This window comes from Drosophila melanogaster, chromosome 3R (genome assembly GCF_000001215.4).
Source record: "Drosophila melanogaster chromosome 3R".
NCBI classification, from domain to species: Eukaryota; Metazoa; Arthropoda; class Insecta; order Diptera; family Drosophilidae; genus Drosophila; species Drosophila melanogaster.
This window is the reverse complement of record NT_033777.3, coordinates 22,898,646-22,912,116: the sequence shown is the minus strand read 5'-3', so window position 1 is coordinate 22,912,116 and position 13,471 is coordinate 22,898,646. Positions and strand designations below refer to the sequence as shown.

General features: G+C 44.4%; 1 protein-coding gene across 1 annotated transcript in view; it reads right to left on the bottom strand.

Annotated features, from left to right (window-relative positions):
* klg (klingon) overlaps positions 1-12,833 on the bottom strand; it is a 62,448-nt gene extending 49,615 nt beyond the window's left edge. Inside the window, exon 1 of the mRNA NM_079730.3 lies at positions 12,507-12,833. The gene's annotated coding sequence lies outside the window, so the exon portion shown is untranslated. The remainder of the gene's footprint in view (positions 1-12,506) is intronic.
* Between the last annotated feature and the right edge of the window lie 638 nt (positions 12,834-13,471).

Sequence of the window (13,471 nt, the reverse complement as noted above, 5' to 3'; positions counted from 1 at the left end):
TCAAAGGGGGAATATGGCTAAAATATCTAATAGAAACGCACATGCGGCAACCCTTTTCCCAGGAAATTTTCATCCAGCGGCCTGTGGCAGTGAATTATTTGCAATTCTGCGAGAATGAAGCTGACAACGACCATGGACGCCACATTGTCATCAGAATGATTAACAAGGCGGGCCACAAAGTTGCCAACTTGGAGCACAAAGGCGGTTGGTATAGGAGCAAAAAAAAAAAAAAAAAAAGAGTGGGCATAACCACAAAGCTCTTCACACACAAAAGCCCGCTGCGTGGAAAGTTCAAGCCGAACACTTGCCACAAACTCCGGCGGATTGACACGGCAACAATGTGGCAAGATGGTAGATGGTAGCCATAGCCCCTCACGCACGGATATTCAAAATCCCCAACCTAATATGCAGTTGACAAGTTTTAATGAAAAAAAAAAAAAAAAGAAGGAGAAAAAATTTCTACATAGAGAAGACGAACGAAAGGAAGTAGAAGTAGTAGAGAAGAAGATGTAGATCCAGCCGGCTCGATAAAAGATTATTAAAATTTTCCAAACGAATGGCAAAAGTTCACTGCAGCAGTTTGTCAAAGGTTCAAAAGGTTATCTGCAACACACACTCATACACACAAGCCGGGAATCTTACGCTCGGAAAAGCGTTGGAAACTCACTCACTTGACGGCCCCTCAGTTCACGTGTGCGCGGGTCTACAAAGTTGACAGACATTTTCCACAAGCAAAAGTCAAGCACCCATCTAGTACTCGACTCGCATGCGAATTTCCCATGCACAGATGGGGTCAGTTGAATGGTTCCTCCATCACATTGGGGGGCACATATCTCATAATCACATTTTATTCTATGAATTTCGTGATGTTTCTAACCCATTTATGGCCCTAACATGTTTACAACATGTGTTAGCAAAGTTAGCAAGGACATGCTGCGGACTGCTAACCAGGTGACCACAACTGTAGGGGCTTTAAATTCGACGTTATCTCTGCGCAAGCAGTGCAAATTAAATTCTGGGCTCACTGGACATCGGAGGTAGCACCATGAATGCCCGTACATGAAATATGAAAGTAATCTCCGCATATATTAAGGCATTTGACGGCTGCTTTAATATGCAGCCAGCCGGCAAAAGGAGGCATCTCCTAGATCCTGGGCCGGGCCCTTGATACTTTGCATTTTTGCTGAGGCAAACATAATTCGTCTATTATGCAGGCTGCCACAGAACAGGACGAACACACACACACACACATGGGATCCAATGGGGATAGGATATGGCTTGGTATGGGGCTTTTCAGCTGGAGTTCATAGATCCTGACTGCCGCTGTATTCACTTGGCAATTACTGCTTTATTTATTATGCCGAAATGGATTATCCCTTGCAGTGCCCGGGGATGCAATTTCTGCTTGTGCTGCTATTTTGTGCCATCAACATTTTTTCTTTCTGCCCCACCATCCGTGCTGCAAATTTTCCGAAGCACTTGTGTCGTCATCGTCGTCGCTCCCGATGGAAAATATTTGCATGGAAGAACTCTGTGGCAACAGAGGCCTACGGCTGCATCTGCGTGCCCCACCTTTGCATCGTGTATCTAATCCAGTGGCTGCTGTACCGTTTAAAGGGTAAAATGTCCAGCATGGAAACATCCTGTGCGCGCTATTGAATTAAGCAAAAATAATCCATTGAAATGGCATTTAATGGTAGGGCTCCGAAGCCGTTTAAATGCAAATTCCTCGGGACGCATTGTTCGAAACGGACATGGCTGGCCTCTGGCACACGGCGACATTTGTAACAAATTCGATGCACACGAAATCCATAAATCAAATCAATAAAATGACAGCATGAAAAATTGCCAACACAAAAAACCGCAGGCCAAACCATTATTTTGGAGTCAAAAAATCGACAGCAGAGAGGCAAAATGTCGCTAGTTTTGCCATTTTTGCCATTTTCGGAGCACGAACAATGCGGAGTCGAATGAAATCCGCAACCGCATTTTGAATGGCAATCAGCAGTTAGAACAAAACCAAATAATAATAATAATAATAGCAATAATAATAATAAAAGAACAATAGCTGCTGCGATATGCAATGGAAGTTAACCTTTTCGACACCTACAAATAAATAAATGGCCAAGTAAATATTGAAAACAGCGCCAGAGCAAACACCCATATACAAAAAAAGAAAATAAGGCGGACTAAACTGGGCTAGCAAACAGGGAAAGCCTGTAGAACACGCTTGTTGCCATCATCAGAGGGCGTTTTTGGGAGGCTGCTCCTGGCAACAGGGCGGATGGGTAACGAATAAAATTGTTGACTATGCCATAAAGCGACAGCCAGAGTTGCAGGAGCAGCAGAACAGATACACAGAAACAGAAACAAAGACAGTAATGTAAAAGACAACGAATTGAATGAAAATCCTCGTATGACATAAAAAATAATACGCAACATGCGAAAACAGACAAAAGTGCACACACAGACAACAAATGGGAGAATATCGCAGCAAAAAGGATTGCGAATCCGAATACGAATCCGGGGCGTATTAGTTATATTTCCCTTCGCCTGTCACTTCTCTTGTGGCGTCAGCTGGCCACGATGGAGCCCAAGTCGTTGTCGAAGTGGAAACCAAAGCCAAAGCCAAAATCCCAATCCGAAACGAGAGAATGCCAAGTGGAGTGGAGCTGCCGAGCAGTGAGAAAATGCCGCTGGCAGGAATGGCAATAATAATACGTTATTGGGAATATTGATTGCCCGTATTAGGAAGATCCCATCCCAGAAGCGTGCTAGGATTTCCCTTTTTCCCTGGCCAGGAAATTCGCATGACGGCATTATGACGGGCACGCACTGATAAACGCCCGAAAGTCGGGAGGTAAAACCAAAACCAAAACCAAAGCCAGCAGCAGGTGTTCTTTGTTTAACGCCCAAATGACTTTCGCATTTCTGCCCCACGAAATTCCACTTTCAGTACCGAAAAAGCACACTCAACTGGCAGAGTTTTTCCTGCCCCAGGATATCTGATGACATGCAACGCTTCTGTCAACAGGAAGGCCAAAGCCTAGCCAAACAAAATCAAACCAAAGGCAAGCCCAGGCCAAAGACCAGCTGTGATTAATAAACAAATTGAAATACCTTTGGCTAAATAAAGAGCCAAAGACGCGACTCAATAAATCACCGGCTTATCCACTCCCACGACGGGGCCAAATCAATTATAGCCGAGCACACACAAAAACATGGCCTTACACAACGTGGCAGATAATTTATTGATTACCATTAACAAACAGCATGTCAAGTAAGTGTCATTAGAATGTCAACGCATGTTGACGAAGACGCTGCCCCCAGGACAGCCGTCCTCATCCTGCTTCTTGTTTGGCTGTCTGGCTGCCGAGTTGGCCAACTGCCTGATGGACAGTGCCGCCCTTTGACCCCCGGATACCCGAAAACCCCTCCGCTCTCTAGGCCTTTGTCACGCTCATTAATTTGCGCGACCTGGTGTGTGTGTGTGCGAACAAGTTCATTTCGTTTGCAATTTCCCGCCGAAGGCGTTGGGTTACTGACCGCGACTCCATCACCGTTGACAACGCAAATTGACCAAGTTGGCGGGCCAAGAAGCTGCCTCGCCATTTTAGCCACCACCTTGCCAGCTGTCTGCGCTGACAGGTCCGAGTCGAGAAAAAAGCACACAAAACACTGACAGTTTGACAAATTGTTTATGTAAATGGAAGTGCAAGTGGTTGAACATGGCGAGCTGGGATCGGAAGATACCATAAAATTGCCAAAGAAATTTGCGCTGAGCCCAAAAGCTTAGGCATATTGGCTGAGTGACACGTTTTTCCTTATTCTCTTCCCGACTCTCCAGTTATCCAGCTGGCCGGGATCCATTTCACGCTGGCCGAGAGTAAACATCTAATTTACTGTTTGTGTGCTCTTTAATTGTTTGCCGTGCCCAAGGGGACAGCAGAAACGCTCGAGATACGCTGACAGGCGGGGCACTGAATGGTTTTGTCGGCCCCATAAATGACAACGACCTTCGCGGGCTGGAGAATTCCGAGAGTTTCCAGGGGCGGAAAGTGGGAGTCAAGGGAGTCACCCTAAAGACTCGGCCCTGGCAATTAAAAACTGCTTTCTTGGAATTTCAACTACGGCCAGCGTTTAGCCTGCAGCGAGTTATATAGTTCAGGTTCTCAACTTGCAGCACGGAGAAAAAGAATTACCTTTATATAAACCCAAAAACACAAATTTAGGATTAAAAATGAACTAGGATCTGTATGCTAAAAGTGAAAACTAAAATTATCTTACATTTTTTCTTAAAAACTTGCGAAGTTCAAGAGGTAAGAGAATCGGGTATTATTAGTGCCAACTCTGAGAACTAATATATTTTCGCAGTGTATTCTCCTGGCCAACTGGTTTAAGTTGGCTTCCTTCTGGCGGTTAGGCCGACTTCCTGGGCGTCGCTCTCTTTGGTGGCCAGCAAAACGCTTTGCCAGCTTTCTTTCGCCAGCTAGTTTTCATTTGCTTTATGAATATGCGTGTCGTGTTTGTGTGCTTGTATGTGTGCGTTTGTGGGTGTGCGAGTGTGTGAGTGGACACAAAAGCTGTTGCTTGATTTCCAGCTTTTATGCTTAGACGCTGGCTGCTGAATGCCTTTCCGCCAGACTTGCCGAAGGGCAGAAAGTTTTCCTTTTGAAACTGAAATAGCTCCGGCCCGTTTCCTTCGGGGGCCTTTTGAGGGACCTTTATGGGACGACTTAGTGATACATTTTTTTGTGCCTCTTCTTTTGGCGTTATTAACTCTAATTACCACATTAAACGACAAAGTGTCTTAATATTCAATTATAAGTTTTTTCCCTGTGCCCCTGTACAATATCCTTGCGTGTCCTCTGCCGTTTGCGGTGGACTATTGGAAAAGTTTTGCCGATATTCGGGCCATCACGGTGTGTGCGTTTGTGCTCCCAATTTATGTGACCCACTGCGACTGGCTTTAATGATGTCTAAGTGCTTACAAATTCTTTCAGCAAAATGTGTTTAGTGTTTAGATTGCTTTTGATTTTGTTTCGTGAATGTTGGACAACGGAAGTCCTAATGTATGATGCCCAAGTGATGTCTAGCCCTTCGGAATCGAATCGAATTGAGTCGATGAAATAAATTGCGCTTATTGACTATTTTGACCCGCTCCACTGGCAATTAACTGTTGCTAATGGTGCTCATCGTTTGTCATGGGGCGTATTGGTACACCGAGAAAAATACTGTAGGTACATAAGGTCACATAAGTTACCTTTTCTCTCTGTGTACGTATTAGGCTCGAGTGCAATTTGAGCCCCACGATGGCTTCATCAGGGAAATGCCTGATGCCACACACACACACACAAAAACACATTATATCGTGTGACAGCAACTCAATAAACTAATGAATGCTTATAAAGTCAGCGTCGCTGACAGAATTTTAATTAAAGAACCGTGAAGCGCTAATTTCGCATATTAATAACCGAGACAGGACTACCAGGACAGGAGGACCAGGACTAGCACGCCATGACAAGAAGGCCACAAAGGATGTCTAGCTGGGTAGAACTAGCTAGAAAGGCACCGACTCGTCCTGCAACTGAGACACAAACTGACACCAAAACACGAAACTGAAGCGAAATGTGCTGCGATCTGCAGCTGGCACACACAAAGGCAATAAATAAAACAGTAGCAGGAGTCGTCTACTCCGCAGCCATTTAAGTAGTTCAAATTAATTTCAATTCAACTCGCACATGTCCCACCACTCCGCTCCGCTCCACCACATCAGCTCCATTCCCATTCGGAGCCCCACTCAATCCGACGGATGGATGTGTGAGTCGCGGGATGGTTGGTGCTGCAAAATTTCTCGGCACCTCGTCTCGGTGGAGTATTTTATTTCGACGGCACACGTTGCAGACATAAAAGTCACCGCGCTGCTAAATTATAATATCAATTATTTCGCAGCACAAAACACATAGGAGCAGCATGGAGACAGTGGCGGCAAGGACTCTACTGGCGACAGGAAGAGGAGCAGGTTAAATGCTCGCCGGCAGCAGGAATCTCCTGCCATCCAGTCCACCCAGTCATCTGAAATGAAGGCTCTTTTGCCGGAGGCTGCAGTAATTACCGCTCGGTATGCAAATGGCAGCTAACTAGCTGTGTCAGGTACGCAAACAAAGTGACAGCTTCGCAGCACTCGTCTCCTGTTTTCCTGTATTCCCATATTCCTGTTTAACTGTTTTCAGTTTTCAGTTTCCCAGTTTATGGGCTCTCGGCTCATTTTGTTACGTTTTGATGGCTTTTCAATTATGCGCTATCAATTAGCCAGGCCACAACCCATTTACCGACGGCCCATTAACTTTGGCTTTCGCCCGCAAATCAACTTGTGTTTGCCTTGTGCACTGGCAAAATACGCGTGTGTGTGTGTGTGTGTGTGTGTAACAAGAGGATATTATGACAGGCATGTCCTTGAAATATCAAGTACTCAGGTGATACGAATTTCAGCCTCACAACCATACCTTTCAGTTAAAGTTTTGGTCCAATTTTCTCCAGTGCATAAGTAGTAAAATCTATCCTATTTTCTCTCCGAAAATGTGAAATATCAAAGAGCATGTCAAAGTCAAGCTTGGCCTGTGGCATTCTCCCTGTCCAGTCCATAGATTCATTACACACCAACGCCTCGCCAGCTGAGGAGCTTTGCAACTTTAATTTAAGCACAACACGACGTTTCTCCTTTTGGCCTGATGGAAAAAACTCATTAAATCAATTTCACACCAGACCGAAAGCCAGACCAGTTAGCACTTTTCAGGGGCCGATGCAGAAAAAAAAAATCTCCAGCTAGGACCTTTCCGGATTTTCCGCACTGCCCCCGTACCGCCGCAAAAGCTCAAAAGGCGCGTCAAAAGCCGCCGCTGCCGCTCCAGATGAGTAGGCCCGGGAAATGGTAGACCCACCGAAATACCCGACCGCCTGGTGGCCAGCCATTGTTTGGGGCAAATGCTTTTCACAGCCCTTTGTTTTCCATTCCGGCTCCTTGGGGCCTGCCTCTCGCCTTTTTCTCTACCATAGAAATTGTTTCTGCGTGATTGAGGTTTTCCGGCAGACCTTTTCTTCAATTCGCAGCTGCTTAGCTGCGGCCGAGGACCGACGACCGAGGAAAAGAATTCTGGCAAGCATTTAAAGAGGAGCTGGTGCCAAATGTCTTTGTGGCCACAATATATAAAATTTGCAACTGCCCTACTGGCTATTTTTAATATTTTGATTAATTTGGGCTTCCCTTTGTGTGTGCGGACCCACGACGAGAAAAGATGTTTGTGCCACAAAGTGAAAATTGTTATCAGCGCTTGATCTTTTTCCACAGTACAATGGCAAACCCTTTTTTGGCCAAGATAAACTTATTTTTGTTCGAAGGAAATAAAAAAGAAACAATTGGGTAGTGGAAATACAACAAAAGCCATGGCGGAAATCAAAGGAAAGGCACCTTCACCTGGCAATCCTCACAAGTGCTAATGGTGGGGAATTCGTAGATCAGGCCCGAAAATAAGGCAAATAATCTAAATGCAAATAAAACTATTTTCATGTCACAACAATGCCTTAAACAAAAAAAAAAGAAGGCGGGGAAACAACTGGAGGAGTTGAAAAGAAATTCAGAGCGCCGAAAAGTATGCAACTGAAAGGAGAGCGAAAATAAACAGCAAGCAATGGCACACATTTTGAATACATTTATTTGCACATTTAGAAATGCAAACAGCGGGAAAAGTCTGAAAAGCCGGTCGAGAAAGCCCGGCCCGAAGAAAGAACCCTTTTTGCGCAGCCAAGATGGCGAAAAAGGATGCTTCCGTGGGACTTTTTTCCCCCGCATCCGAAATGAGTGAAATGTGTAACCCTTGCAATGATTTGTTAAATTACAAGCAAAGTTTTTCCAGTTACCAGGGGAGCTTGAAGCTTGGGCATGGAGCTTGAAGTAATTAGTGAAAACCTTGGCTATGGCAATGAAAAATTGCTGGAAATTGGGCGTGAAAATGGCTGCCAACGTAGCTGTAGGGTTAAAGCAATTCCGCTACCCCCCTTTTTTTTGGGCTGATGCCTAGGAAAATTCCCGAAAAGTCACATTAAACACTCCTGGTTTCATTAGCGTTGCGCTCTATCAAGATCATGTTCTAAATTTTTTTTTGGCACGGCCCTTGTAAGCCATTACTAATGCAGATAATTACTGTTTTAATGTGTGCTATGCATTTGGCGCAGAAAACTTTAAGGACAAATTAATGAAACTTATCGGCGGCGTGTATTCAGGCAATCTCAGCCTTGTCTCTGTGAAACGACAACTTTTTAATGGATCCCCCAAATTGTGGCAAAGTTTCGACAAAACTTAATCCGCCCCGAAAACTCGGGGAGCCTGGACAAACATTTCAGGCATCCCATGATCCAAGTATCCGAGATTCATCGACGTCCGCCTAGAAAGCAGCTGCTTTCAATAAACAAATTTGTACGCAAATATTTTGGTACACAAATTTCTGCCAGGCTACTAAATATTTTGTGTAAAGTCGTTGAACATTCACAAAGATTGCAATAATGACAGTCGAGGCTCAGAGTGGGCGTGGCAGGAATTGGAGCGAGCGCCAAAGGGGTGGGGGTATAGCGCTGGCGGAGGCGCATCCATGGCGCAGAGTGTGTGTGTAAACTGGAGCAAAAGGCGGCATACATTACGGAAACGAAACGGGGCGCACGAACCTACGGAATGGAGCTTCAACTACGGATTGGAACGGGACAGACACAGATACAGACAAACACACACACCAGCACACAAAAGTCAACATAAAATTTAATTAAAAACTTTGCAACAACTACAACGATGGGGCGTGCGCCGCCTTCGAAAATGAACCAACATAATGCAGCGCCAGCGGAAAACGTGAGGAAAACAGCCCAAAGACGACTGACTTGCCGGCGAATTTTGTATCTTTGCGCTACGGCAATCCGAATTGCCAGTCGCAAGTTGGGGCAGTCCAAAATGTTCACAGGAAAAAATAACAAACCATATTAAATTATTGTTCAAATTGGTTTTAAGCCTAATAAAAATGTTTAAAATTATATTTTAAATACCTAATAAGCTCGTCGGCATAAAAGAAAAACAATAAGGTTTTAATACATTTATTATTGCTTTTGATCCCCCCCTCTGGTGCGTTTCGTCACTACGTGAACTTCCTTCCGCATTTATCAGCTAACATTTTTCTTTCCATGTAACCACTCCGCTTGATTTCTATGCCAACGAACGAACTATGAACTTGGAGTTAGTTAAATTGGCCCAAAATATTGAGCAAAAGGCTGGGCCAAATAAAAATTCTAAGACAGATAAAAAGCAGGCAGCGGCTGAAATTTAAATAAATAAAATGGCTGAAAATAGCGATGCCAAGGCAGCAGCAGCTTCTTCACGATTTCGATGCGGCAAAAGGAAAACCAATTACGAATTCAAATGAAATTCATGAAATTCCAGCCACTTTGTGCCGAACTTAAACCACGTCTTTGTAATATATATCACATTGAGAGCCTGCCGGAAAAAAAAAATACAAGGAAAAACAGGAAGAAGGTGGCATAGTTTCGTAGGGCATCCTCGATTTCAAATTGTGGGTGTACATGTACATGGTACATAACCGCCTCCCGGGACTTCGAGAAGCTTGAAGCTTTCTCGAGGCATTTAAATTGCCGGCATGATTTGAAATACAAATTGAGCAAATTGGCAGGAAAAACTGTGCAAAGTGCCCTTCGACCGCAATGCCAAGTGAATTGAGGTAGGATGTGGGATGTGCCATGTGACAGCGATGGCATCAGGAAACTTTGAATATTTCTAAGCAATACGTTCCTCTTAAAGTTCGCCATCGCTGTCATGAAATTGGTATTGATTTTTCAGCTTTATCTCGATGGCCCGCGGAATATGAGTACACAGAGATATCACGTTACGCCCGGGCCATAATTAAAATGTTAAAAATGTGGTCACGGAATCTTCGGAAGCCTCCGCTATCTGGCTTTTAATGGGCGATGTCGTAAATGATATGGCCACCGCATTGAATTTCCAATGAATAGCGTGGATGGTGGTTTGCACGATTTTGGGTGGCTCTGGCGGCTTAGATGGCCTGTGGTGCTGCGTTGTCACCTTGACAACCACTATGGAAGAGCTCGTTAGCCAGCTTAGCTACAATTTATCTCCTGCAATTGGCGACCCGCAACCACAGCCATCAGCACTCAGCACAAAGCTCCTCTGGCCGCCTAATCGCATTCAATTAACACACAACACACAGCACATAGCACAGAAAAAGCCAAGACAAAAAAAAAAATAAAAAACTGGGCTTGAACGCAACTTCTTGCCAAAGGCAAGACAATGCTGAACTGGAGAAATGCTCGTAAGAATAAGACCAAGTCCAAAGTGCATGGCAGAAAAGCAAATCCAACAAAGTTGTTATTGCTTTTGTTTCGGCTGGTCGAAAGGCGTTTATAAATTACTTAAAGCGCTTAAGGCCGGAGAAAAGAAAACCCGTCTAAAGGGGATGGAAAGGGGGGGGAGCCAACAACTTGTGGCGTGACCGAGGCTTCGAACTTCGAGGGAAGCCAATCCCGGCAATATGTTCGCCGATTTTCCTATTGCCTTGGCCATCTTGGCTGCTGAGCAGATTAAAGCGTATCGTGTAGCAGCAAATCCAAACCGCAAGCGGCCAACAAAGGAGGAGGAAATCGAGGAAAACTGGCGGTGGGAAAGCGGAAAAGCGGGCAAGCACTGGGAAAGCCTACCAATTGAATATCAATCAACTTTTGGGGCGTGCGTGTGCGTTGGCAAAAAGGAGCTGAAACAAAGGAGCCATTCAAGTGGGTGTGGGTGTGGATTTGTTTTTGGATGTGGGCACGAGCCAAGTGAAGTGGCCTTGCCCCCCTTCTCCCCTCTCCAAAACCAAACTCCCACCCCCTCCCATAATGGAATTAAAACTGGCAATTTCGGAGCAAATTGCTTGATAGGCTGTCTTGTCTTGCAAGTGTTATGGCTGCTGCACAGGAAAAAATCTGTAATCGGATTACTCTGGCATTCATAAAGTATATTTCAAACAAGTTTTTTGCTCATCTGCTAATTGCCAAAAATTGAGAAGTGCCCAGAAAGTCTGGCTTTTTAAATCTCTTTTAAATTTGTGAAAAATGTTTGCCTGGACTATTTGTATTTAGTGCTTTTTCTTATTGATAAACCTGTGTTGATACAGACTACCGATGGGGTCCTGAATAAATCTAACTGTCATATTTTCTCTCAGTGCTCCGAATCGCTCGCACAATTGGCATTGTAGAAGCGCGTCTAACCGAATTAGGCAACACAAATCAATTGCATTAAATGGCAGGCAGCGCGTGTCTTCGCCCCTTTGGGGCTGCCAATGCCTGTGTGGTTACGATTCCGGCTTCCCTTTTTCGATTTTGCGAGCATTTTAGCATATGAAATTGGTGTACACGTCTCGAATGCGGAATACTTGCAGGTTAACCAAATGCCAGAAACAATTGTGATGTCCTGAACAGGCAGCCAAATAAATGCCGACGAACAGCTGCAAACGACTTATTTATGCCACAGAAGAACTCGAAGCCCCATCCACAGCGCCATCGTATGATATCCCTATTATCGTTTGCTTCTCCGGGATTAAGTCTGCCTGGATCTGGATCCTAATTTACACAGCTTCTGGGTATTTACCTCTTCTTTCAGGGACGCAAAACTTTTGCCCAAATGAGAAGAAGTCGGCAGGAATGCCTTTCGGCGAATGCTCTTAAGTATTTAAATTCAGCGGATTTTTATGAAGCTTTCGCTTTTCGCCATTGCATGTGTTTATTTCATTTCTCATTTTCACAAACATTTTCCCACCAGCACACCCACACACACACATACACATATATACAACTAAGGACGCCACATGCCAAGTTCTACTTCATTTCATGTCGGCATTTGCACATTTTCCTTATTTTTCCCACTTGGTGTGTATGTGTGTGTGTGTGTTAAGGGAAATTTTGTTATACTTCTGGTTTCTGAAGGCGGCTTCTTGCAAAAAACAAAAAAAAAAAAAAAGAACAAGAGGAAAGTGCGACTTGGAAGCCACCGCAAAACAATGAAAATTGGTTTTGTTACTTTGCTTACTTTCGCAGACTCTCTTCTTGGCTAAGACCGTTCGGCGGTTGAGCCCTTGGCGGTGGCTTTTATTGCCCGCCCTGTTATTGTTGCTTTATTTATTTGGCAGCTGGCTGGGGTAAAGGAGCCACAAAGCCACCCAACCACCCACCTGGGCTCCTAGCCATCGTATAACACAGCCAACCATATAGCGAAGCTACCACTTCTGCCGCTGATGGCTTTGAGTATTATCGCATAAAATCCAAAATGTAAACACTGGCTCAAGTCGAGTCCTTGCAGCACGTACACGTTTATATTCTAAGCGACATTCGGTGCCAATTTGAATATTTCAGTGCGAACAGCTCCCACAAGAATTCACTAATATGCTGCAAATTATTACCTGCGCCAGCGGCACTGGAACTCATGTGACGAGCGATCGTTTTCGGTTTTATTATCCTTAAAGTTTTTCACTTTTATATCTTATTGGCTTAGTTTATTCACTTGGCTTTGTTTTAGTTAGTTGCAGTCTGAGAACTGCTTGCTTTTAGGTTAGCACACTGCACAAATAACTATTATCTTGCAGCTAGAATCCTTTTCGCTGGCACAGCTGATGTCCTGCTGGGTCTTTTGGCTTCAGCTTCAGGATTTCTGCTCCTGCTGAAAAACACTTAGAACGAGTCGCGCGCGATTCGTGTCAACTGCGTCGAAGGGTTCACTTTCAACTGAAACACTGCTGGCCGTTCGCCGTCGTTTCTCAGCGCCCTGCATTCGGGTTCGGCTCAACACTTCGTGTTGCTTCGGTGCACTTCGGCTACGCCCACGAGGCCACCCGAGCGACGATGAGAGAGGGCACTGCTCAGAGAGCGAAAGATGGCTGGCTCTCTCCCAGTTCGCCTCAGGACAACTGTGCCACGGCGAAATGGGCATTACCAACTCAAGTTGTTAGACACTAGGCTGCGCTGCCCTGGCTTTGGCCATAAAACATAATTAACAGTTTTGTTTACAAAAGACAATAACAAAATACAGTACAAATATCGTTTATTTGGATTGTTCTTTCTTTTTACTTAAATTCGTGTACTCACACTCTTTTTTTTTTGAAACTGATACTTAAACAACTGATTTAACTATTATCTTATTTTGAAGGTATGACATATGACAGCTTGAAATTCAAACTTTTACAGCAAGTACATTTTACATCAAATTTTTCATTTTTATCATCCAATATTTTGCTTTTGCGATTTAAATAACTTTTAGCCACTTCTCAGCACAAGCCACATATAATAAATTGATCATGTAATGCTGTCATATCATGTTGTTCACCTGTCGCTTAAAGCTATTTGAGCTCAGCAGTCACTCTTCGTCAGC